Genomic DNA, 24,896 nt, shown 5'->3' with positions numbered 1-24,896 from the left:
AAAATGCATCGACCGGGAATCGAACCCGGGCCGCCCGCGTGGCAGGCGAGCATTCTACCACTGAACCATCGATGCTTGCCCCTCACGTATACTTCTTGATACAAATTGCACGACGACAACCCATCTATTGTAGCCGACTATCATGCCTAAGCTTGTTAGCTTTCATTACGGAAATCAAGGCTTGTGGCGATCAAAAGATCCAAGGAAATATAAAATAATAACCTGACTAATCTGACTGACTCTTTCAAAAGACTAAATGTGTTCGTGTGATAATCAATCTTACCATCAGAATCTATTCCTTTATAAAAGACACCGTAGTTCCCAAAATATAACGATAGTAATAACAACGAAAATCAAGATTTCGTGGCGCAACGGTAGCGCGCCTGACTCCAGATCAGGAGGTTGCGTGTTCAAATCACGTCGAGATCAAGCAAAAATATTTCTTGTGAAGGTACAGTATCTTCCATAAAAATCCGAACACCTTCGTCTCTTTCTTTATTTAAAAAAAATATTTGGGCAATTTCTTCTTAATTCTAATAAATGAACTTTGTAAAATAATCAATTCTACACATAATATAAAGTCTTGAAAGTTTAAAAAAAGAAAATACATTAAACTGGGCTGTTTGAAAAAAAAATGGCGTTCGGATTTTTATGGAAGATACTGTATGTTTGGGCTTATAGAACAGATACAACGTTCAAATAACATTAATCACCATTGTTTCTATATGTTGTTATCTCAACACACATGTATCCTAATTCAATTTGAATCTTAGTCAGCTGTTTTTTTTTCTTTTTATCAAAATGTGACTTTAGATCTACACGGGACTACAGTTTTTGGAATGGGAGAGCATAGAACCAAGTGAGTTTACAAAAGGGGGAACATTTGCGTCTGAATGTCGATTACCACAGCAGTTGGAACACGACGAGTTTGAACCGATAACTATCTTGGGTTTCCACGATACAAACACAGAGTCTGGCGATGGATATAACTTGTACCTCTCTGTCCTACAAATGGTTTATTCGCCAATTGGTATGATCAAAGGAAGATTAAGTAATCTAAACCAATCTGGCAAACAAAAAAGAGTCCGCTTAAAGAGATTGCTTCAACCACCACTAACCACTAAGTACCGTCCTTATACGCACTGCGCAAGAATATCAGCAAACTAAACTCAATAGAGTAGATTCTACCAACCTGTCTTGGGCATTGGTGATTAAAATGCATCGACCGGGAATCGAACCCGGGCCGCCCGCGTGGCAGGCGAGCATTCTACCACTGAACCATCGATGCTTGCCCCTCACGTATACTTCTTGATACAAATTGCACGACGACAACCCATCTATTATAGCCGACTATCATGCCTAAGCTTGTTAGCTTTCATTACGGAAATCAAGGCTTGTGGCGATCAAAAGATCCAAGGAAATATAAAAAAATAACCTGACTAATCTGACTGACTCTTTCAAAAGACTAAATGTGTTCGTGTGATAATCAATCTTACCATCAGAATCTATTCCTTTATAAAAGACACCGTAGTTCCCAAAATATAACGATAGTAATTACATCGAAATCGAAAATCAAGATTTCGTGGCGCAACGGTAGCGCGCCTGACTCCAGATCAGGAGGTTGCGTGTTCAAATCACGTCGAGATCAAGCAAAAATATATCATGTGAAGGTATGTTTGGGCTTATAGAACAGATACAACGTTCAAATAACATTAATCACCATCGTTTCTATATCTTATTATCTCAACACACATGTATCCTAATTCAATTTGAATTGTAGTCAGCTGCTTTTTTTCTTTTTATCAAAATGTGACTTTAGATCTACACGGGACTACAGTTTTTGGAATTGGAGAGCATAGAACCAAGTGAGTTTACAAAAGGGGGAACATTTGCGTCTGAATGTCGATTACCACAGCAGTTGGAACACGACGAGTTTGAACCGATAACTATCTTGGGTTTCCACGATACAAACACAGAGTCTGGCGATGGATATAACTTGTACCTCTCTGTCCTACAAATGGTTTATTCGCCAATTGGTATGATCAAAGGAAGATTAAGTAATCTAAACCAATCTGGCAAACAAAAAAGAGTCCACTTAAAGAGATTGCTTCAACCACCACTAACCACTTAGTACCGTCCTTATACGTACTGCGCAAGAATATCAGCAAACTAAACTCAATAGAGTAGATTCTACCAATCTGTCTTGGGCAATGGTGATTAAAATGCATCGACCGGGAATCGAACCCGGGCCGCCCGCGTGGCAGGCGAGCATTCTACCACTGAACCATCGATGCTTGCCCCTCACGTATACTTCTTGATACAAATTGCACGACGACAACCCATCTATTATAGCCGACTATCATGCCTAAGCTTGTTAGCTTTCATTACGGAAATCAAGGCTTGTGGCGATCAAAAGTTCCAAGGAAATATAAAAAAATAACCTGACTAATCTGACTGACTATTTCAAAAGACTAAATGTGTTCGTGTGATAATCAATCTTACCATCAGAATCTATTCCTTTATAAAAGACACCGTAGTTCCCAAAATATAACGATAGTAATTACATCGAAAATCAAGATTTCGTGGCGCAACGGTAGCGCGTCTGACTCCAGATCAGGAGGTTGCGTGTTCAAATCACGTCGAGATCAAGCAAAAATATATCATGTGAAGGTATGTTTGGGCTTATAGAACAGATACAACGTTCAAATAACATTAATCACCATCGTTTCTATATCTTATTATCTCAACACACATGTATCCTAATTCAATTTGAATTGTAGTCAGCTGCTTTTTTTCTTTTTATCAAAATGTGACTTTAGATCTACACGGGACTACAGTTTTTGGAATGGGAGAGCATAGAACCAAGTGAGTTTACAAAAGGGGGAACATTTGCGTCTGAATGTCGATTACCACAGCAGTTGGAACACGACGAGTTTGAACCGATAACTATCTTGGGTTTCCACGATACAAACACAGAGTCTGGCGATGGATATAACTTGTACCTCTCTGTCCTACAAATGGTTTATTCGCCAATTGGTATGATCAAAGGAAGATTAAGTAATCTAAACCAATCTGGCAAACAAAAAAGAGTCCACTTAAAGAGATTGCTTCAACCACCACTAACCACTTAGTACCGTCCTTATACGTACTGCGCAAGAATATCAGCAAACTAAACTCAATAGAGTAGATTCTACCAATCTGTCTTGGGCAATGGTGATTAAAATGCATCGACCGGGAATCGAACCCGGGCCGCCCGCGTGGCAGGCGAGCATTCTACCACTGAACCATCGATGCTTGACCCTCACGTATACTTCTTGATACAAATTGCACGACGACAACCCATCTATTATAGCCGACTATCATGCCTAAGCTTGTTAGCTTTCATTACGGAAATCAAGGCTTGTGGCGATCAAAAGTTCCAAGGAAATATAAAAAAATAACCTGACTAATCTGACTGACTATTTCAAAAGACTAAATGTGTTCGTGTGATAATCAATCTTACCATCAGAATCTATTCCTTTATAAAAGACACCGTAGTTTCCAAAATATAACGATAGTAATTACATCGAAAATCAAGATTTCGTGGCGCAACGGTAGCGCGTCTGACTCCAGATCAGGAGGTTGCGTGTTCAAATCACGTCGAGATCAAGCAAAAATATTTCTTGTGAAGGTATGTTTAGGCTTTTAAAACGGATTCAACGTTCAAATAACATTAATCACCATTGGTTCTATATCTTGTTATCTCAACACACATGTATCCTAATTCAATTTGAATCTTAGTCAGCTGTTTTTTTTTCTTTTTATCAAAATGTGACTTTAGATCTACACGGGACTACAGTTTTTGGAATGGGAGAGCATAGAACCAAGTGAGTTTACAAAAGGGGGAACATTTGCGTCTGAATGTCGATTACCACAGCAGTTGGAACACGACGAGTTTGAACCGATAACTATCTTGGGTTTCCACGATACAAACACAGAGTCTGGCGATGGATATAACTTGTACCTCTCTGTCCTACAAATGGTTTATTCGCCAATTGGTATGATCAAAGGAAGATTAAGTAATCTAAACCAATCTGGCAAACAAAAAAGAGTCCTGTCCATTTAGTTGTTTTTTAAGATTCTCGATTTCTGTTTCTGTTAAAAATCTGCTAATGAGGGCTTTTTCCCACGCATCGTAATCTTCTTTATCCGCAGCGTGATCTATGTAGTCACTGTGCCAATCCGCGGCATCGCCTCTTAATCTGTCTGAAAAATATTTAATTTTATCCTTGGCGCTCCATCCTGCGCTTTGAGCTACTCTTTCGGCGTCTTTTAACCAATTATTTATGAGCTGATCTCCTCTTTTTCCTTTGTATACGGGAATTGATTTTCGTTCATCCTGTGAGTATAGTTCACAGAGATGACTTTTGGTCAATGGAACATTGTTTGGATCGGGCGAAGGTGCTCTAGGGCCTTGTTGTTGGTTTGAAGGATTTTGTATAGGAGCGGTCGGTGGTGTTGGAGGAATCGGGGGAGTCGGAGTCATGTTTAGGGGTTGAGTGATTTGTGCTGTCTGCTGTGCTAATTGTTGTTGTAACGTGGCTATATCTAAGTTCAATCCTTTGTTAATTTGCCTTAAAGAGTCTACTGATAATTCTTTAGTGGCGACGTCTTGTTGTAATTTTGTTAATTGGGTAGTTAATTGTACGTTCTGGTCGCTTAGGTCTGTCAAGTTAGCTAAGTTATCGTTGATAGCCTTATTTAACTCCACGTTCAGTTGAGAATTTTTGTTTTTTAGTTCGATAATTTCGCTGTCAGCTACTTTACAGGAGTTTTCTAGGGAGTCGTGTTTAATACCTAACGCGTTGTAGCTATCAACGAGTTGTTTTATTTTATCCTTTGAATCGTTTTCTAGCTGGGTTAAAGTGTCTTTCAGATTTTTAATATACTCGTCCCTCTTTAGTAAAATGTCTTCCGCTTTCTCTAAATCCTTCTTTACTACTTCGTATTCGTTAAAAAATGATTTACTTTCACTACTCGTCTGATGATCCTCTACTTTGCTATTTAATTCTGCTATCCGAGCTGCTTGCTTAACGTTGGAGCTTTGTGGATTGTCTACCTCTGTTGTTAATCGAGTATTATCGATAAAACAATCTGCTAATTTTTTAGAAAGATCTCGTCTTACGCTATCGACTTCTCTCTCACTTTTTGCTTTTTGGGTTTCTAATTGTACTTCAAGGCTATTCGCATAATTTTCCAGAGATAACTGTTTAAAAATCAATTCACGTCTGAAGACTTTAAAAGCTTTGTTTCTGAATTCGACTTCCTTACTGTGTGCTGTTCGTATATTTTGAATCAACGGCTCATACACTAAGGAATCTCCTTTTAACTGCACTAAATATGTTACTATATTGTCGACTACTTTTTCCTTTGCCTCACCGGTTATATATTGAGATCCCCCTAATTCTTTTTTATAAAATTCGTACGTATATTGTTTTAATGAATTGTATACTTGACTTTTGATGTCTTTCTGTTTCGCAAGAAAATCGCTTCTTGTCACTCGTCTGGTAGATGTCCTATCTGCGACGTCTTTTGTAAGTTTAATTAACTCGTTCCACTGTGATAAAAATCTATCTCTAATGGGTAAAATATTTTGTGGAAGGGATCTTATGTAACTGTCTTCTTCTAAATCTATCTCCCCTATCAGGGACTCGTTTAAAGCAGCATAAGATGTATCTTTAGAAGGTAAGGTAGGAGTCGTCATTCACTTACCGCTTTGGTGTTTCTCTTCCTTCCTCGATGATTGTTGAAAAGTCGGATGTTCGAAGCCAAACTGGCACGTTCACCAATTTGTGATGATTGGACGATCACAATATAAACTCACACTGAAGTTACACTTATACTAACACAAACACAAACACAAACACAAAGTAGATTATAAGGAAACTTTATTTACCACTTGTTGGGGAGTACACTGCCGGAATCACTCTGCCGGGATGAGGCAGAGCGTGGGCTTTTATACTTAGGGTTAGTTATTGCAACGTAGATAAAGACACGTATACAGTTGCACCATCACCAGGATGTGGTGGTACAAGAAGAGAAAGATGTTTGTCGGATGACGCAATTGGCATTGCACCATCCGAAGCAACCTAAGTATCAAGGCTGAAAGCGCCTGCCTTGTCATAAAAGGCTGACGGCTTTCACCTTGAGAGGCAGAGCACCCGCCTCGCTACAGACTCTTTCAAAAGACTAAATGTGTTCGTGTGATAATCAATCTTACCATCAGAATCTATTCCTTTATAAAAGACACCGTAGTTCCCAAAATATAACGATAGTAATTACATCGAAAATCAAGATTTCGTGGCGCAACGGTAGCGCGCCTGACTCCAGATCATGAGGTTGCGTGTTCAAATCACGTCGAGATCAAGCAAAAATATTTCTTGTGAAGGTATGTTGGGGCTTATAGAACAGATACAACGTTCAAATAACATTAATCACCATTGGTTCAATATCTTGTTATCTCAACACACATGTATCCTAATTCAATTTGAATTGTAGTCAGCTGCTTTTTTTTCTTTTTATCAAAATGTGACTTTAGATCTACACGGGACTACAGTTTTTGGAATGGGAGAGCATAGAACCAAGTGAGTTTACAAAAGGGGGAACATTTGCGTCTGAATGTCGATTACCACAGCAGTTGGAACACGACGAGTTTCAACCGATAACTATCTTGGGTTTCCACGATACAAACACAGAGTCTGGCGATGGATATAACTTGTACCTCTCTGTCCTACAAATGGTTTATTCGCAAATTGGTATGATCAAAGGAAGATTAAGTAATCTAAACCAATCTGGCAAACAAAAAAGAGTCCGCTTAAAGAGATTGCTCCAACCACCACTAACCACTAAGTACCGTCCTTATACGTACTGCGCAAGAATATCAGCAAACTAAACTCACTAGAGTAGATTCTACCAATCTGTCTTGGGCAATGGTGATTAAAATGCATCGACCGGGAATCGAACCCGGGCCGCCCGCGTGGCAGGCGAGCATTCTACCACTGAACCATCGATGCTTGCCCCTCACGTATACTTCTTGATACAAATTGCAAGACGACAACCCATCTATTGTAGCCGACTATCATGCCTAAGCTTGTTAGCTTTCATTACGGAAATCAAGGCTTGTGGCGATCAAAAGATCCAAGGAAATATAAAAAAATAACCTGACTAATCTGACTGACTCTTTCAAAAGACTAAATGTGTTCGTGTGATAATCAATCTTACCATCAGAATCTATTCCTTTATAAAAGACACCGTAGTTCCCAAAATATAACGATAGTAATTACAACAAAAACCAAGATTTCGTGGCGCAACGGTAGCGCGCCAGGCTCCAGATCAGGAGGTTGCGTGTTCAAATCACGTCGAGATCAAGCAAAAATATTTCTTGTGAAGGTATGTTTAGGCTTTTAAAACGGATTCAACGTTCAAATAACATTAATCACCATTGTTTCTATATCTTTTTATCTCAACACACATGTATCCTAATTCAATTTGAATCTTAGTCAGCTGTTTTTTTTTTCTTTTTATCAAAATGTGACTTTAGATCTACACGGGACTACAGTTTTTGGAATGGGAGAGCATAGAACCAAGTGAGTTTACAAAAGGGGGAACATTTGCGTCTGAATGTCGATTACCACAGCAGTTGGAACACGACGAGTTTGAACCGATAACTATCTTGGGTTTCCACGATACAAACACAGAGTCTGGCGATGGATATAACTTGTACCTCTCTGTCCTACAAATGGTTTATTCGCCAATTGGTATGATCAAAGGAAGATTAACTAATCTAAACCAATCTGGCAAACAAAAAAGAGTCCGCTTAAAGAGATTGCTTCAACCACCACTAACCACTAAGTACCGTCCTTATACGTACTGCGCAAGAATATCAGCAAACTAAACTCAATAGAGTAGATTTAACCAATCTGTCTTGGGCAATGGTGATTAAAATGCATCGACCGGGAATCGAACCCGGGCCGCCCGCGTGGCAGGTGAGCATTCTACCACTGAACCATCGATGCTTGCCCCTCACGTATACTTCTTGATACAAATTGCACGACGACAACCCATCTATTGTAGCCGACTATCATGCCTAAGCTTGTTAGCTTTCATTACGGAAATCAAGGCTTGTGGCGATCAAAAGATCCAAGGAAATATAAAAAAATAACCTGACTAATCTGACTGACTCTTTCAAAAGACTAAATGTGTTCGTGTGATAATCAATCTTACCATCAGAATCTATTCCTTTATAAAAGACACCGTAGTTCCCAAAATATAACGATAGTAATTACATCGAAAATCAAGATTTCGTGGCGCAACGGTAGCGCGCCTGACTCCAGATCATGAGGTTGCGTGTTCAAATCACGTTTTCTTGTGAAGGTATGTTTGGGCTTATAGAACAGATACAACATTCAAATAACATTAATCACCATTGGTTCAATATCTTGTTATCTCAACACACATGTATCCTAATTCAATTTGAATCTTAGTCAGCTGTTTTTTTTCTTTTTATCAAAATGTGACTTTAGATCTACACGGGACTACAGTTTTTGGAATGGGAGAGCATAGAACCAAGTGAGTTTACAAAAGGGGGAACATTTGCGTCTGAATGTCGATTACCACAGCAGTTGGAACACGACGAGTTTGAACCGATAACTATCTTGGGTTTCCACGATACAAACACAGAGTCTGGCGATGGATATAACTTGTACCTCTCTGTCCTACAAATGGTTTATTCGGCAGTTGGTATGATCAAAGGAAGATTAAGTAATCTAAACCAATCTGGCAAACAAAAAAGAGTCCGCTTAAAGAGATTGCTTCAACCACCACTAACTACCGTCCTTATACGTACTGCGCAAGAATATCAGCAAACTAAAGTCAATAGAGTAGATTCTACCAATCTGTCTTGGGCAATGGTGATTAAAATGCATCGACCGGGAATCGAACCCGGGCCGCCCGCGTGGCAGGCGAGCATTCTACCACTGAACCATCGATGCTTGCCCCTCACGTATACTTCTTGATCCAAATTGCACGACGACAACCCATCTATTGTAGCCGACTATCATGCCTAAGCTTGTTAGCTTTCATTACGGAAATCAAGGCTTGTGGCGATCAAAAGATCCAAAGAAATATAAAAAAATAACCTGACTAATCTGACTGACTCTTTCAAAAGACTATATGTGTTCGTGTGATAATCAATCTTACCATCAGAATCTATTCCTTTATAAAAGACACCGTAGTTCCCAAAATATAACGATAGTAATTACATCGAAAATCAAGATTTCGTGGCGCAACGGTAGCGCGCCTGACTCCAGATCAGGAGGTTGCGTGTTCAAATCACGTCGAGATCAAGCAAAAATATTTCTTGTGAAGGTATGTTTAGGCTTTTAAAATGGATACAACGTTCAAATAACATTAATCACCATTTTTTCTATATCTTGTTATCTCAACACACATGTATCCTAATTCAATTTGAATCTTAGTCAGCTGTTTTTTTTTTCTTTTTATCAAAATGTGACTTTAGATCTACACGGGACTACAGTTTTTGGAATGGGAGAGCATAGAACCAAGTGAGTTTACAAAAGGGGGAACATTTGCGTCTGAATGTCGATTACCACAGCAGTTGGAACACGACGAGTTTGAACCGATAACTATCTTGGGTTTCCACGATACAAACACAGAGTCTGGCGATGGATATAACTTGTACCTCTCTGTCCTACAAATGGTTTATTCGCCAATTGGTATGATCAAAGGAAGATTAACTAATCTAAACCAATCTGGCAAACAAAAAAGAGTCCGCTTAAAGAGATTGCTTCAACCACCACTAACCACTAAGTACCGTCCTTATACGTACTGCGCAAGAATATCAGCAAACTAAACTCAATAGAGTAGATTCTACCAATCTGTCTTGGGCAATGGTGATTAAAATGCATCGACCGGGAATCGAACCCGGGCCGCCCGCGTGGCAGGTGAGCATTCTACCACTGAACCATCGATGCTTGCCCCTCACGTATACTTCTTGATACAAATTGCACGACGACAACCCATCTATTGTAGCCGACTATCATGCCTAAGCTTGTTAGCTTTCATTACGGAAATCAAGGCTTGTGGCGATCAAAAGATCCAAGGAAATATAAAAAAATAACCTGACTAATCTGACTGACTCTTTCAAAAGACTAAATGTGTTCGTGTGATAATCAATCTTACCATCAGAATCTATTCCTTTATAAAAGACACCGTAGTTCCCAAAATATAACGATAGTAATTACATCGAAAATAAAGATTTCGTGGCGCAACGGTAGCGCGCCTGACTCCAGATCAGGAGGTTGCGTGTTCAAATCACGTTTTCTTGTGAAGGTATGTTTGGGCTTATAGAACAGATACAACATTCAAATAACATTAATCACCATTGGTTCAATATCTTGTTATCTCAACACACATGTATCCTAATTCAATTTGAATCTTAGTCAGCTGTTTTTTTTCTTTTTATCAAAATGTGACTTTAGATCTACACGGGACTACAGTTTTTGGAATGGGAGAGCATAGAACCAAGTGAGTTTACAAAAGGGGGAACATTTGCGTCTGAATGTCGATTACCACAGCAGTTGGAACACGACGAGTTTGAACCGATAACTATCTTGGGTTTCCACGATACAAACACAGAGTCTGGCGATGGATATAACTTGTACCTCTCTGTCCTACAAATGGTTTATTCGCCAATTGGTATGATCAAAGGAAGATTAAGTAATCTAAACCAATCTGGCAAACAAAAAAGAGTCCTGTCCATTTAGTTGTTTTTTAAGATTCTCGATTTCTGTTTCTGTTAAAAATCTGCTAATGAGGGCTTTTTCCCACGCATCGTAATCTTCTTTATCCGCAGCGTGATCTATGTAGTCACTGTGCCAATCCGCGGCATCGCCTCTTAATCTGTCTGAAAAATATTTAATTTTATCCTTGGCGCTCCATCCTGCGCTTTGAGCTACTCTTTCGGCGTCTTTTAACCAATTATTTATGAGCTGATCTCCTCTTTTTCCTTTGTATACGGGAATTGATTTTCGTTCATCCTGTGAGTATAGTTCACAGAGATGACTTTTGGTCAATGGAACATTGTTTGGATCGGGCGAAGGTGCTCTAGGGCCTTGTTGTTGGTTTGAAGGATTTTGTATAGGAGCGGTCGGTGGTGTTGGAGGAATCGGGGGAGTCGGAGTCATGTTTAGGGGTTGAGTGATTTGTGCTGTCTGCTGTGCTAATTGTTGTTGTAACGTGGCTATATCTAAGTTCAATCCTTTGTTAATTTGCCTTAAAGAGTCTACTGATAATTCTTTAGTGGCGACGTCTTGTTGTAATTTTGTTAATTGGGTAGTTAATTGTACGTTCTGGTCGCTTAGGTCTGTCAAGTTAGCTAAGTTATCGTTGATAGCCTTATTTAACTCCACGTTCAGTTGAGAATTTTTGTTTTTTAGTTCGATAATTTCGCTGTCAGCTACTTTACAGGAGTTTTCTAGGGAGTCGTGTTTAATACCTAACGCGTTGTAGCTATCAACGAGTTGTTTTATTTTATCCTTTGAATCGTTTTCTAGCTGGGTTAAAGTGTCTTTCAGATTTTTAATATACTCGTCCCTCTTTAGTAAAATGTCTTCCGCTTTCTCTAAATCCTTCTTTACTACTTCGTATTCGTTAAAAAATGATTTACTTTCACTACTCGTCTGATGATCCTCTACTTTGCTATTTAATTCTGCTATCCGAGCTGCTTGCTTAACGTTGGAGCTTTGTGGATTGTCTACCTCTGTTGTTAATCGAGTATTATCGATAAAACAATCTGCTAATTTTTTAGAAAGATCTCGTCTTACGCTATCGACTTCTCTCTCACTTTTTGCTTTTTGGGTTTCTAATTGTACTTCAAGGCTATTCGCATAATTTTCCAGAGATAACTGTTTAAAAATCAATTCACGTCTGAAGACTTTAAAAGCTTTGTTTCTGAATTCGACTTCCTTACTGTGTGCTGTTCGTATATTTTGAATCAACGGCTCATACACTAAGGAATCTCCTTTTAACTGCACTAAATATGTTACTATATTGTCGACTACTTTTTCCTTTGCCTCACCGGTTATATATTGAGATCCCCCTAATTCTTTTTTATAAAATTCGTACGTATATTGTTTTAATGAATTGTATACTTGACTTTTGATGTCTTTCTGTTTCGCAAGAAAATCGCTTCTTGTCACTCGTCTGGTAGATGTCCTATCTGCGACGTCTTTTGTAAGTTTAATTAACTCGTTCCACTGTGATAAAAATCTATCTCTAATGGGTAAAATATTTTGTGGAAGGGATCTTATGTAACTGTCTTCTTCTAAATCTATCTCCCCTATCAGGGACTCGTTTAAAGCAGCATAAGATGTATCTTTAGAAGGTAAGGTAGGAGTCGTCATTCACTTACCGCTTTGGTGTTTCTCTTCCTTCCTCGATGATTGTTGAAAAGTCGGATGTTCGAAGCCAAACTGGCACGTTCACCAATTTGTGATGATTGGACGATCACAATATAAACTCACACTGAAGTTACACTTATACTAACACAAACACAAACACAAACACAAAGTAGATTATAAGGAAACTTTATTTACCACTTGTTGGGGAGTACACTGCCGGAATCACTCTGCCGGGATGAGGCAGAGCGTGGGCTTTTATACTTAGGGTTAGTTATTGCAACGTAGATAAAGACACGTATACAGTTGCACCATCACCAGGATGTGGTGGTACAAGAAGAGAAAGATGTTTGTCGGATGACGCAATTGGCATTGCACCATCCGAAGCAACCTAAGTATCAAGGCTGAAAGCGCCTGCCTTGTCATAAAAGGCTGACGGCTTTCACCTTGAGAGGCAGAGCACCCGCCTCGCTACAGACTCTTTCAAAAGACTAAATGTGTTCGTGTGATAATCAATCTTACCATCAGAATCTATTCCTTTATAAAAGACACCGTAGTTCCCAAAATATAACGATAGTAATTACATCGAAAATCAAGATTTCGTGGCGCAACGGTAGCGCGCCTGACTCCAGATCATGAGGTTGCGTGTTCAAATCACGTCGAGATCAAGCAAAAATATTTCTTGTGAAGGTATGTTGGGGCTTATAGAACAGATACAACGTTCAAATAACATTAATCACCATTGGTTCAATATCTTGTTATCTCAACACACATGTATCCTAATTCAATTTGAATTGTAGTCAGCTGCTTTTTTTTCTTTTTATCAAAATGTGACTTTAGATCTACACGGGACTACAGTTTTTGGAATGGGAGAGCATAGAACCAAGTGAGTTTACAAAAGGGGGAACATTTGCGTCTGAATGTCGATTACCACAGCAGTTGGAACACGACGAGTTTCAACCGATAACTATCTTGGGTTTCCACGATACAAACACAGAGTCTGGCGATGGATATAACTTGTACCTCTCTGTCCTACAAATGGTTTATTCGCAAATTGGTATGATCAAAGGAAGATTAAGTAATCTAAACCAATCTGGCAAACAAAAAAGAGTCCGCTTAAAGAGATTGCTCCAACCACCACTAACCACTAAGTACCGTCCTTATACGTACTGCGCAAGAATATCAGCAAACTAAACTCACTAGAGTAGATTCTACCAATCTGTCTTGGGCAATGGTGATTAAAATGCATCGACCGGGAATCGAACCCGGGCCGCCCGCGTGGCAGGCGAGCATTCTACCACTGAACCATCGATGCTTGCCCCTCACGTATACTTCTTGATACAAATTGCAAGACGACAACCCATCTATTGTAGCCGACTATCATGCCTAAGCTTGTTAGCTTTCATTACGGAAATCAAGGCTTGTGGCGATCAAAAGATCCAAGGAAATATAAAAAAATAACCTGACTAATCTGACTGACTCTTTCAAAAGACTAAATGTGTTCGTGTGATAATCAATCTTACCATCAGAATCTATTCCTTTATAAAAGACACCGTAGTTCCCAAAATATAACGATAGTAATTACAACAAAAACCAAGATTTCGTGGCGCAACGGTAGCGCGCCAGGCTCCAGATCAGGAGGTTGCGTGTTCAAATCACGTTGAGATCAAGCAAAAATATTTCTTGTGAAGGTATGTTTAGGCTTTTAAAACGGATTCAACGTTCAAATAACATTAATCACCATTGTTTCTATATCTTTTTATCTCAACACACATGTATCCTAATTCAATTTGAATCTTAGTCAGCTGTTTTTTTTTTCTTTTTATCAAAATGTGACTTTAGATCTACACGGGACTACAGTTTTTGGAATGGGAGAGCATAGAACCAAGTGAGTTTACAAAAGGGGGAACATTTGCGTCTGAATGTCGATTACCACAGCAGTTGGAACACGACGAGTTTGAACCGATAACTATCTTGGGTTTCCACGATACAAACACAGAGTCTGGCGATGGATATAACTTGTACCTCTCTGTCCTACAAATGGTTTATTCGCCAATTGGTATGATCAAAGGAAGATTAACTAATCTAAACCAATCTGGCAAACAAAAAAGAGTCCGCTTAAAGAGATTGCTTCAACCACCACTAACCACTAAGTACCGTCCTTATACGTACTGCGCAAGAATATCAGCAAACTAAACTCAATAGAGTAGATTTAACCAATCTGTCTTGGGCAATGGTGATTAAAATGCATCGACCGGGAATCGAACCCGGGCCGCCCGCGTGGCAGGTGAGCATTCTACCACTGAACCATCGATGCTTGCCCCTCACGTATACTTCTTGATACAAATTGCACGACGACAACCCATCTATTGTAGCCGACTATCATGCCTAAGCTTGTTAGCTTTCATTACGGAAATCAAGGCTTGTGGCGATCAAAAGATCCAAGGAAATATAAAAAAATAACCTGACTAATCTGACTGACTCTTTCAAAAGACTAAATGTGTTCGTGTGATAATCAATCTTACCATCAGAATCTATTCCTTTATAAAAGACACCGTAGTTCCCAAAATATAACGATAGTAATTACATCGAAAATCAAGATTTCGTGGCGCAACGGTAGCGCGCCTGACTCCAGATCATGAGGTTGCGTGTTCAAATCACGTTTTCTTGTGAAGGTATGTTTGGGCTTATAGAACAGATACAACATTCAAATAACATTAATCACCATTGGTTCAATATCTTGTTATCTCAACACACATGTATCCTAATTCAATTTGAATCTTAGTCAGCTGTTTTTTTTCTTTTTATCAAAATGTGACTTTAGATCTACACGGGACTACAGTTTTTGGAATGGGAGAGCATAGAACCAAGTGAGTTTACAAAAGGGGGAACATTTGCGTCTGAATGTCGATTACCACAGCAGTTGGAACACGACGAGTTTGAACCGATAACTATCTTGGGTTTCCACGATACAAACACAGAGTCTGGCGATGGATATAACTTGTACCTCTCTGTCCTACAAATGGTTTATTCGGCAGTTGGTATGATCAAAGGAAGATTAAGTAATCTAAACCAATCTGGCAAACAAAAAAGAGTCCGCTTAAAGAGATTGCTTCAACCACCACTAACTACCGTCCTTATACGTACTGCGCAAGAATATCAGCAAACTAAAGTCAATAGAGTAGATTCTACCAATCTGTCTTGGGCAATGGTGATTAAAATGCATCGACCGGGAATCGAACCCGGGCCGCCCGCGTGGCAGGCGAGCATTCTACCACTGAACCATCGATGCTTGCCCCTCACGTATACTTCTTGATCCAAATTGCACGACGACAACCCATCTATTGTAGCCGACTATCATGCCTAAGCTTGTTAGCTTTCATTACGGAAATCAAGGCTTGTGGCGATCAAAAGATCCAAAGAAATATAAAAAAATAACCTGACTAATCTGACTGACTCTTTCAAAAGACTATATGTGTTCGTGTGATAATCAATCTTACCATCAGAATCTATTCCTTTATAAAAGACACCGTAGTTCCCAAAATATAACGATAGTAATTACATCGAAAATCAAGATTTCGTGGCGCAACGGTAGCGCGCCTGACTCCAGATCAGGAGGTTGCGTGTTCAAATCACGTCGAGATCAAGCAAAAATATTTCTTGTGAAGGTATGTTTAGGCTTTTAAAATGGATACAACGTTCAAATAACATTAATCACCATTTTTTCTATATCTTGTTATCTCAACACACATGTATCCTAATTCAATTTGAATCTTAGTCAGCTGTTTTTTTTTTCTTTTTATCAAAATGTGACTTTAGATCTACACGGGACTACAGTTTTTGGAATGGGAGAGCATAGAACCAAGTGAGTTTACAAAAGGGGGAACATTTGCGTCTGAATGTCGATTACCACAGCAGTTGGAACACGACGAGTTTGAACCGATAACTATCTTGGGTTTCCACGATACAAACACAGAGTCTGGCGATGGATATAACTTGTACCTCTCTGTCCTACAAATGGTTTATTCGCCAATTGGTATGATCAAAGGAAGATTAACTAATCTAAACCAATCTGGCAAACAAAAAAGAGTCCGCTTAAAGAGATTGCTTCAACCACCACTAACCACTAAGTACCGTCCTTATACGTACTGCGCAAGAATATCAGCAAACTAAACTCAATAGAGTAGATTCTACCAATCTGTCTTGGGCAATGGTGATTAAAATGCATCGACCGGGAATCGAACCCGGGCCGCCCGCGTGGCAGGTGAGCATTCTACCACTGAACCATCGATGCTTGCCCCTCACGTATACTTCTTGATACAAATTGCACGACGACAACCCATCTATTGTAGCCGACTATCATGCCTAAGCTTGTTAGCTTTCATTACGGAAATCAAGGCTTGTGGCGATCAAAAGATCCAAGGAAATATAAAAAAATAACCTGACTAATCTGACTGACTCTTTCAAAAGACTAAATGTGTTCGTGTGATAATCAATCTTACCATCAGAATCTATTCCTTTATAAAAGACACCGTAGTTCCCAAAATATAACGATAGTAATTACATCGAAAATAAAGATTTCGTGGCGCAACGGTAGCGCGCCTGACTCCAGATCAGGAGGTTGCGTGTTCAAATCACGTTTTCTTGTGAAGGTATGTTTGGGCTTATAGAACAGATACAACATTCAAATAACATTAATCACCATTGGTTCAATATCTTGTTATCTCAACACACATGTATCCTAATTCAATTTGAATCTTAGTCAGCTGTTTTTTTTCTTTTTATCAAAATGTGACTTTAGATCTACACGGGACTACAGTTTTTGGAATGGGAGAGCATAGAACCAAGTGAGTTTACAAAAGGGGGAACATTTGCGTCTGAATGTCGATTACCACAGCAGTTGGAACACGACGAGTTTGAACCGATAACTATCTTGGGTTTCCACGATACAAACACAGAGTCTGGCGATGGATATAACTTGTACCTCTCTGTCCTACAAATGGTTTATTCGGCAGTTGGTATGATCAAAGGAAGATTAAGTAATCTAAACCAATCTGGCAAACAAAAAAGAGTCCGCTTAAAGAGATTGCTTCAACCACCACTAACCACTAAGTACCGTCCTTATACGCACTGCGCAAGAATATCAGCAAACTAAACTCAATAGAGTAGATTCTACCAATCTGTCTTGGGCAAAGGTGGGTAAAATGCATCGACCGGGAATCGAACCCGGGCCGCCCGCGTGGCAGGCGAGCATTCTACCACTGAACCATCGATGCTTGACCCTCACGTATACTTCTTGATACAAATTGCACGACGACAACCCATCTATTGTAGCCGACTATCATGCCTAAGCTTGTTAGCTTTCATTACGGAAATCAAGGCTTGTGGCGATCAAAAGATCCAAAGAAATATAAAAAAATAACCTGACTAACCTGACTGACTCTTTCAAAAGACTAAATGTGTTCGTGTGATAATCAATCTTACCATCAGAATCTATTCCTTTATAAAAGACACCGTAGTTCCCAAAATATAACGATAGTAATTAGATCGAAAATCAAGATTTCGTGGCGCAACGGTAGCGCGCCTGACTTCAGATCAGGAGGTTGCGGGTTCAAATCACATCGAGATCAAGCAAAAATATTTCTTGTGAAGGTATGTTTAGGCTTTTAAAACGGATACAACGTTCAAATAACATTAATCACCATTGTTTCTATATCTTGTTATCTCAACACACATGTATCCTGATTCAATTTGAATCTTAGTCAGCTGTTTTTTTTTTCTTTTTATCAAAATGTGACTTTAGATCTACACGGGACTACAGTTTTTGGAATGGGAGAGCATAGAACCAAGTGAGTTTACAAAAGGGGGAACATTTGCGTCTGAATGTCGATTACCACAGCAGTTGGAACACGACGAGTTTGAACCGATAACTATCTTGGGTTTCCACGATACAAACACAGAGTCTGGCGATGGATATAACTTGTACCTCTCTGTCCTACAAATGGTTTATTCGCCAATTGGTATGATCAAAGGAAGATTAAGTAATCTAAACCAATCTGGCAAACAAAAAAGAGTCCGCTTAAAGAGATTGCTTCAACCACCACTAACCACTAAGTACCGTCCTTATACGTACTGCGCAAGAATATCAGCAAACTAAACTCAATAGAGTAGATTCTACCAATCTGTCTTGGGCAATGGTGATTAAAATGCATCGACCGGGAATCGAACCCGGGCCGCCCGCGTGGCAGGCGAGCATTCTACCACTGAACCATCGATGCTTGCCCCTCACGTATACTTCTTGATACAAATTGCACGACGACAACCCATCTATTGTAGCCGACTATCATGCCTAAGCTTGTTAGCTTTCATTACGGAAATCAAGGCTTGTGGCGATCAAAAGATCCAAGGAAATATAAAAAAATAACCTGACTAATCTGACTGACTCTTTCAAAAGACTATATGTGTTCGTGTGATAATCAATCTTACCATCAGAATCTATTCCTTTATAAAAGACACCGTAGTTCCCAAAATATAACGATAGTAATTACATGGAAAATCAAGATTTCGTGGCGCAACGGTAGCGCGCCTGACTCCAGATCAGGAGGTTGCGTGTTCAAATCACGTCGAGATCAAGCAAAAATATTTCTTGTGAAGGTATGTTTTGGCTTTTAAAATGGATACAACGTTCAAATAACATTAATCACCATTTTTTCTATATCTTGTTATCTCAACACACATGTATCCTAATTCAATTTGAATCTTAGTCAGCTGTATTTTTTTCTTTTTATCAAAATGTGACTTTAGATCTACACGGGACTACAGTTTTTGGAATGGGAGAGCATAGAACCAAGTGAGTTTACAAAAGGGGGAACATTTGCGTCTGAATGTCGATTACCACAGCAGTTGGAACACGACGAGTTTGAACCGATAACTATCTTGGGTTTCCACGATACAAACACAGAGTCTGGCGATGGATATAATTTGTACCTCTCTGTCCTACAAATGGTTTATTCACCAATTGGTATGATCAAAGGAAGATTAAGTAATCTAAACCAATCTGGCAAACAAAAAAGAGTCCGCTTAAAGAGATTGCTTCAACCACCACTAACCACTAAGTATCGTCCTTATACGCACTGCGCAAGAATATCAGCAAACTAAACTCAATAGAGTAGATTCTACCAATCTGTCTTGGGCAATGGTGATTAAAATGCATCGACCGGGAATCGAACCCGGGCCGCCCGCGTGGCAGGCGAGCATTCTACCACTGAACCATCGATGCTTTACCCTCACGTATACTTCTTGATACAAATTGCACGACGACAACCCATCTATTGTAGCCGACTATCATGCCTAAGCTTGTTAGCTTTCATTACGGAAATCAAGGCTTGTGGCGATCAAAAGATCCAAAGAAATATAAAAAAATAACCTGACTAATCTGACTGACTCTTTCAAAAGACTAAATGTGTTCGTGTGATAATCAATCTTACCATCAGAATCTATTCCTTTATAAAATACACCGTAGTTCCCAAAATATAACGATAGTAATAACATCGAAAATCAAGATTTCGTGGCGCAACGGTAGCGCGCCTGACTCCAGATCAGGAGGTTGCGTGTTCAAATCACGTCGAGATCAAGCAAAAATATTTCTTGTGAAGTTATGTTTAGGCTCTTAAAACGGATACAACGTTCAAATAACATTATTCACCATTGTTTCTATATCTTATTATCTCAACACACATGTATCCTAATTCAATTTGAATCTTAGTCAGCTGTTTTTTTTTTCTTTTTATCAAAATGTGACTTTAGATCTACACGGGACTACAGTTCTTGGAATGGGAGAGCATAGAACCAAGTGAGTTTACAAAAGGGGGAACATTTGCGTCTGAATGTCGATTACCACAGCAGTTGGAACACGACGAGTTTGAACCGATAACTATCTTGGGTTTCCACGATACAAACACAGAGTCTGGCGATGGATATAACTTGTACCTCTCTGTCCTACAAATGGTTTATTCGCCAATTGGTATGATCAAAGGAAGATTAAGTAATCTAAACCAATCTGGCAAACAAAAAAGAGTCCGCTTAAAGAGATTGCTTCAACCACCACTAACCACTAAGTACCGTCCTTATACGTACTGCGCAAGAATATCAGCAAACTAAACTCAATGGAGTAGATTCTACCAATCTGTCTTGGGCAATGTTGATTAAAATGCATCGACCGGGAATCGAACCCGGGCCGCCCGCGTGGCAGGCGAGCATTCTACCACTGAACCATCGATGCTTGTTCCTCACGTATACTTCTTGATACAAATTGCACGACGACAACCCATCTATTGTAGCCGACTATCATGCCTAAGCTTGTTAGCTTTCATTACGGAAATCAAGGCTTGTGGCGATCAAAAGATCCAAGGAAATATAAAATAATAACCTGACTAATCTGACTGACTCTTTCAAAAGACTATATGTGTTCGTGTGATAATCAATCTTACCATCAGAATCTATTCCTTTATAAAAGACACCGTAGTTCCCAAAATATAACGATAGTAATTAGATCGAAAATCAAGATTTCGTGGCGCAACGGTAGCGCGCCTGACTCCAGATCAGGAGGTTGCGTGTTCAAATCACGTCGAGATCAAGCAAAAATATTTCTTGTGAAGGTATGTTTAGGCTTTTAAAATGGATACAACGTTCAAATAACATTAATCACCATTTTTTCTATATCTTGTTATCTCAACACACATGTATCCTAATTCAATTTGAATCTTAGTCAGCTGTTTTTTTTTCTTTTTATCAAAATGTGACTTTAGATCTACACGGGACTACAGTTTTTGGAATGGGAGAGCATAGAACCAAGTGAGTTTACAAAAGGGGGAACATTTGCGTCTGAATGTCGATTACCACAGCAGTTGGAACACGACGAGTTTCAACCGATAACTATCTTGGGTTTCCACGATACAAACACAGAGTCTGGCGATGGATATAACTTGTACCTCTCTGTCCTACAAATGGTTTATTCGCCAATTGGTATGATCAAAGGAAGATTAAGTAATCTAAACCAATCTGGCAAACAAAAAAGAGTCCGCTTAAAGAGATTGCTTCAACCACAACTAACCACTAAGTACCGTCCTTATACGTACTGCGCAAGAATATCAGCAAACTAAACTCAATAGAGTAGATTCTACAAATCTGTCTTGGGCAATGATGATTTAAATGCATCGACCGAGAATCGATCCCGGGGCGCCCGCGTGGCAGCAAGCATTCTACCACTGAACCATCGATGCTTGCCCCTCACGTATACTTCTTGATACAAATTGCACGACGACAACCCATCTATTGTAGCCGACTATCATGCCTAAGCTTGTTAGCTTTCATTACGGAAATCAAGGCTTGTGGCGATCAAAAGATCCAAGGAAATATAAAAAAATAACCTGACTAATCTGACTGACTCTTTCAAAAGACTATATGTGTTCGTGTGATAATCAATCTTACCATCAGAATCTATTCCTTTATAAAAGACACCGTAGTTCCCAAAATATAACGATAGTAATTACATGGAAAATCAAGATTTCGTGGCGCAACGGTAGCGCGCCTGACTCCAGATCAGGAGGTTGCGTGTTCAAATCACGTCGAGATCAAGCAAAAATATTTCTTGTGAAGGTATGTTTTGGCTTTTAAAATGGATACAACGTTCAAATAACATTAATCACCATTTTTTCTATATCTTGTTATCTCAACACACATGTATCCTAATTCAATTTGAATCTTAGTCAGCTGTATTTTTTTCTTTTTATCAAAATGTGACTTTAGATCTACACGGGACTACAGTTTTTGGAATGGGAGAGCATAGAACCAAGTGAGTTTACAAAAGGGGGAACATTTGCGTCTGAATGTCGATTACCACAGCAGTTGGAACACGACGAGTTTGAACCGATAACTATCTTGGGTTTCCACGATACAAACACAGAGTCTGGCGATGGATATAATTTGTACCTCTCTGTCCTACAAATGGTTTATTCACCAATTGGTATGATCAAAGGAAGATTAAGTAATCTAAACCAATCTGGCAAACAAAAAAGAGTCCGCTTAAAGAGATTGCTTCAACCACCACTAACCACTAAGTACCGTCCTTATACGCACTGCGCAAGAATATCAGCAAACTAAACTCAATAGAGTAGATTCTACCAATCTGTCTTGGGCAATGGTGATTAAAATGCATCGACCGGGAATCGAACCCGGGCCGCCCGCGTGGCAGGCGAGCATTCTACCACTGAACCATCGATGCTTTACCCTCACGTATACTTCTTGATACAAATTGCACGACGACAACCCATCTATTGTAGCCGACTATCATGCCTAAGCTTGTTAGCTTTCATTACGGAAATCAAGGCTTGTGGCGATCAAAAGATCCAAAGAAATATAAAAAAATAACCTGACTAATCTGACTGACTCTTTCAAAAGACTATATGTGTTCGTGTGATAATCAATCTTACCATCAGAATCTATTCCTTTATAAAAGACACCGTAGTTCCCAAAATATAACGATAGTAATTACATGGAAAATCAAGATTTCGTGGCGCAACGGTAGCGCGCCTGACTCCAGATCAGGAGGTTGCGTGTTCAAATCACGTCGAGATCAAGCAAAAATATTTCTTGTGAAGGTATGTTTTGGCTTTTAAAATGGATACAACGTTCAAATAACATTAATCACCATTTTTTCTATATCTTGTTATCTCAACACACATGTATCCTAATTCAATTTGAATCTTAGTCAGCTGTATTTTTTTCTTTTTATCAAAATGTGACTTTAGATCTACACGGGACTACAGTTTTTGGAATGGGAGAGCATAGAACCAAGTGAGTTTACAAAAGGGGGAACATTTGCGTCTGAATGTCGATTACCACAGCAGTTGGAACACGACGAGTTTGAACCGATAACTATCTTGGGTTTCCACGATACAAACACAGAGTCTGGCGATGGATATAATTTGTACCTCTCTGTCCTACAAATGGTTTATTCACCAATTGGTATGATCAAAGGAAGATTAAGTAATCTAAACCAATCTGGCAAACAAAAAAGAGTCCGCTTAAAGAGATTGCTTCAACCACCACTAACCACTAAGTACCGTCCTTATACGCACTGCGCAAGAATATCAGCAAACTAAACTCAATAGAGTAGATTCTACCAATCTGTCTTGGGCAATGGTGATTAAAATGCATCGACCGGGAATCGAACCCGGGCCGCCCGCGTGGCAGGCGAGCATTCTACCACTGAACCATCGATGCTTTACCCTCACGTATACTTCTTGATACAAATTGCACGACGACAACCCATCTATTGTAGCCGACTATCATGCCTAAGCTTGTTAGCTTTCATTACGGAAATCAAGGCTTGTGGCGATCAAAAGATCCAAAGAAATATAAAAAAATAACCTGACTAATCTGACTGACTCTTTCAAAAGACTAAATGTGTTCGTGTGATAATCAATCTTACCATCAGAATCTATTCCTTTATAAAATACACCGTAGTTCCCAAAATATAACGATAGTAATTAGATCGAAAATCAAGATTTCGTGGCGCAACGGTAGCGCGCCTGACTCCAGATCAGGAGGTTGCGTGTTCAAATCACGTCGAGATCAAGCAAAAATATTTCTTGTGAAGGTATGTTTAGGCTTTTAAAATGGATACAACGTTCAAATAACATTAATCACCATTTTTTCTATATCTTGTTATCTCAACACACATGTATCCTAATTCAATTTGAATCTTAGTCAGCTGTTTTTTTTTCTTTTTATCAAAATGTGACTTTAGATCTACACGGGACTACAGTTTTTGGAATGGGAGAGCATAGAACCAAGTGAGTTTACAAAAGGGGGAACATTTGCGTCTGAATGTCGATTACCACAGCAGTTGGAACACGACGAGTTTCAACCGATAACTATCTTGGGTTTCCACGATACAAACACAGAGTCTGGCGATGGATATAACTTGTACCTCTCTGTCCTACAAATGGTTTATTCGCCAATTGGTATGATCAAAGGAAGATTAAGTAATCTAAACCAATCTGGCAAACAAAAAAGAGTCCGCTTAAAGAGATTGCTTCAACCACAACTAACCACTAAGTACCGTCCTTATACGTACTGCGCAAGAATATCAGCAAACTAAACTCAATAGAGTAGATTCTACAAATCTGTCTTGGGCAATGATGATTTAAATGCATCGACCGAGAATCGATCCCGGGGCGCCCGCGTGGCAGCAAGCATTCTACCACTGAACCATCGATGCTTGCCCCTCACGTATACTTCTTGATACAAATTGCACGACGACAACCCATCTATTGTAGCCGACTATCATGCCTAAGCTTGTTAGCTTTCATTACGGAAATCAAGGCTTGTGGCGATCAAAAGATCCAAGGAAATATAAAAAAATAACCTGACTAATCT

The 24,896-nt window shown here is 39.4% G+C and overlaps 24 non-coding genes across 24 annotated transcripts; 10 read left to right on the top strand and 14 right to left on the bottom strand.

Moving 5' to 3' along the window:
- Window positions 1-4: 4 nt before the first annotated feature.
- Trnag-gcc lies at window positions 5-75 on the bottom strand. Its single transcript has one exon. It is a non-coding gene; the product is annotated as a tRNA-Gly (tRNA).
- A 282-nt stretch (window positions 76-357) lies between these two features.
- Trnaw-cca lies at window positions 358-429 on the top strand. Its single transcript has one exon. It is a non-coding gene; the product is annotated as a tRNA-Trp (tRNA).
- Window positions 430-1,217: 788 nt separating this feature from the next.
- Window positions 1,218-1,288, bottom strand: Trnag-gcc. Its single transcript has one exon. It is a non-coding gene; the product is annotated as a tRNA-Gly (tRNA).
- A 288-nt stretch (window positions 1,289-1,576) lies between these two features.
- On the top strand, window positions 1,577-1,648 carry Trnaw-cca. Its single transcript has one exon. It is a non-coding gene; the product is annotated as a tRNA-Trp (tRNA).
- A 575-nt stretch (window positions 1,649-2,223) lies between these two features.
- Trnag-gcc lies at window positions 2,224-2,294 on the bottom strand. Its single transcript has one exon. It is a non-coding gene; the product is annotated as a tRNA-Gly (tRNA).
- Window positions 2,295-3,223: 929 nt separating this feature from the next.
- On the bottom strand, window positions 3,224-3,294 carry Trnag-gcc. The gene has a single exon. It is a non-coding gene; the product is annotated as a tRNA-Gly (tRNA).
- Window positions 3,295-6,981: 3,687 nt separating this feature from the next.
- Window positions 6,982-7,052, bottom strand: Trnag-gcc. The gene has a single exon. It is a non-coding gene; the product is annotated as a tRNA-Gly (tRNA).
- A 1,906-nt stretch (window positions 7,053-8,958) lies between these two features.
- Trnag-gcc lies at window positions 8,959-9,029 on the bottom strand. The gene has a single exon. It is a non-coding gene; the product is annotated as a tRNA-Gly (tRNA).
- Window positions 9,030-9,311: 282 nt separating this feature from the next.
- On the top strand, window positions 9,312-9,383 carry Trnaw-cca. Its single transcript has one exon. It is a non-coding gene; the product is annotated as a tRNA-Trp (tRNA).
- Window positions 9,384-13,699: 4,316 nt separating this feature from the next.
- Window positions 13,700-13,770, bottom strand: Trnag-gcc. The gene has a single exon. It is a non-coding gene; the product is annotated as a tRNA-Gly (tRNA).
- Window positions 13,771-15,676: 1,906 nt separating this feature from the next.
- Trnag-gcc lies at window positions 15,677-15,747 on the bottom strand. The gene has a single exon. It is a non-coding gene; the product is annotated as a tRNA-Gly (tRNA).
- A 282-nt stretch (window positions 15,748-16,029) lies between these two features.
- Trnaw-cca lies at window positions 16,030-16,101 on the top strand. Its single transcript has one exon. It is a non-coding gene; the product is annotated as a tRNA-Trp (tRNA).
- Window positions 16,102-17,660: 1,559 nt separating this feature from the next.
- On the bottom strand, window positions 17,661-17,731 carry Trnag-gcc. Its single transcript has one exon. It is a non-coding gene; the product is annotated as a tRNA-Gly (tRNA).
- A 931-nt stretch (window positions 17,732-18,662) lies between these two features.
- Trnag-gcc lies at window positions 18,663-18,733 on the bottom strand. The gene has a single exon. It is a non-coding gene; the product is annotated as a tRNA-Gly (tRNA).
- A 282-nt stretch (window positions 18,734-19,015) lies between these two features.
- Trnaw-cca lies at window positions 19,016-19,087 on the top strand. The gene has a single exon. It is a non-coding gene; the product is annotated as a tRNA-Trp (tRNA).
- Window positions 19,088-19,663: 576 nt separating this feature from the next.
- On the bottom strand, window positions 19,664-19,734 carry Trnag-gcc. The gene has a single exon. It is a non-coding gene; the product is annotated as a tRNA-Gly (tRNA).
- Window positions 19,735-20,016: 282 nt separating this feature from the next.
- Window positions 20,017-20,088, top strand: Trnaw-cca. Its single transcript has one exon. It is a non-coding gene; the product is annotated as a tRNA-Trp (tRNA).
- Window positions 20,089-20,665: 577 nt separating this feature from the next.
- Window positions 20,666-20,736, bottom strand: Trnag-gcc. Its single transcript has one exon. It is a non-coding gene; the product is annotated as a tRNA-Gly (tRNA).
- A 282-nt stretch (window positions 20,737-21,018) lies between these two features.
- Trnaw-cca lies at window positions 21,019-21,090 on the top strand. The gene has a single exon. It is a non-coding gene; the product is annotated as a tRNA-Trp (tRNA).
- A 928-nt stretch (window positions 21,091-22,018) lies between these two features.
- Window positions 22,019-22,090, top strand: Trnaw-cca. The gene has a single exon. It is a non-coding gene; the product is annotated as a tRNA-Trp (tRNA).
- Window positions 22,091-22,666: 576 nt separating this feature from the next.
- Window positions 22,667-22,737, bottom strand: Trnag-gcc. The gene has a single exon. It is a non-coding gene; the product is annotated as a tRNA-Gly (tRNA).
- Window positions 22,738-23,019: 282 nt separating this feature from the next.
- On the top strand, window positions 23,020-23,091 carry Trnaw-cca. Its single transcript has one exon. It is a non-coding gene; the product is annotated as a tRNA-Trp (tRNA).
- A 576-nt stretch (window positions 23,092-23,667) lies between these two features.
- Trnag-gcc lies at window positions 23,668-23,738 on the bottom strand. The gene has a single exon. It is a non-coding gene; the product is annotated as a tRNA-Gly (tRNA).
- Window positions 23,739-24,020: 282 nt separating this feature from the next.
- On the top strand, window positions 24,021-24,092 carry Trnaw-cca. Its single transcript has one exon. It is a non-coding gene; the product is annotated as a tRNA-Trp (tRNA).
- The last annotated feature ends 804 nt before the right edge of the window (window positions 24,093-24,896 follow it).

The sequence above is a fragment of the Daphnia pulex genome, chromosome 10 (assembly GCF_021134715.1).
Source record: "Daphnia pulex isolate KAP4 chromosome 10, ASM2113471v1".
Classification (NCBI taxonomy): Eukaryota; Metazoa; Arthropoda; class Branchiopoda; order Diplostraca; family Daphniidae; genus Daphnia; species Daphnia pulex.
This window is presented reverse-complemented; position numbering and strand designations above follow the sequence as displayed.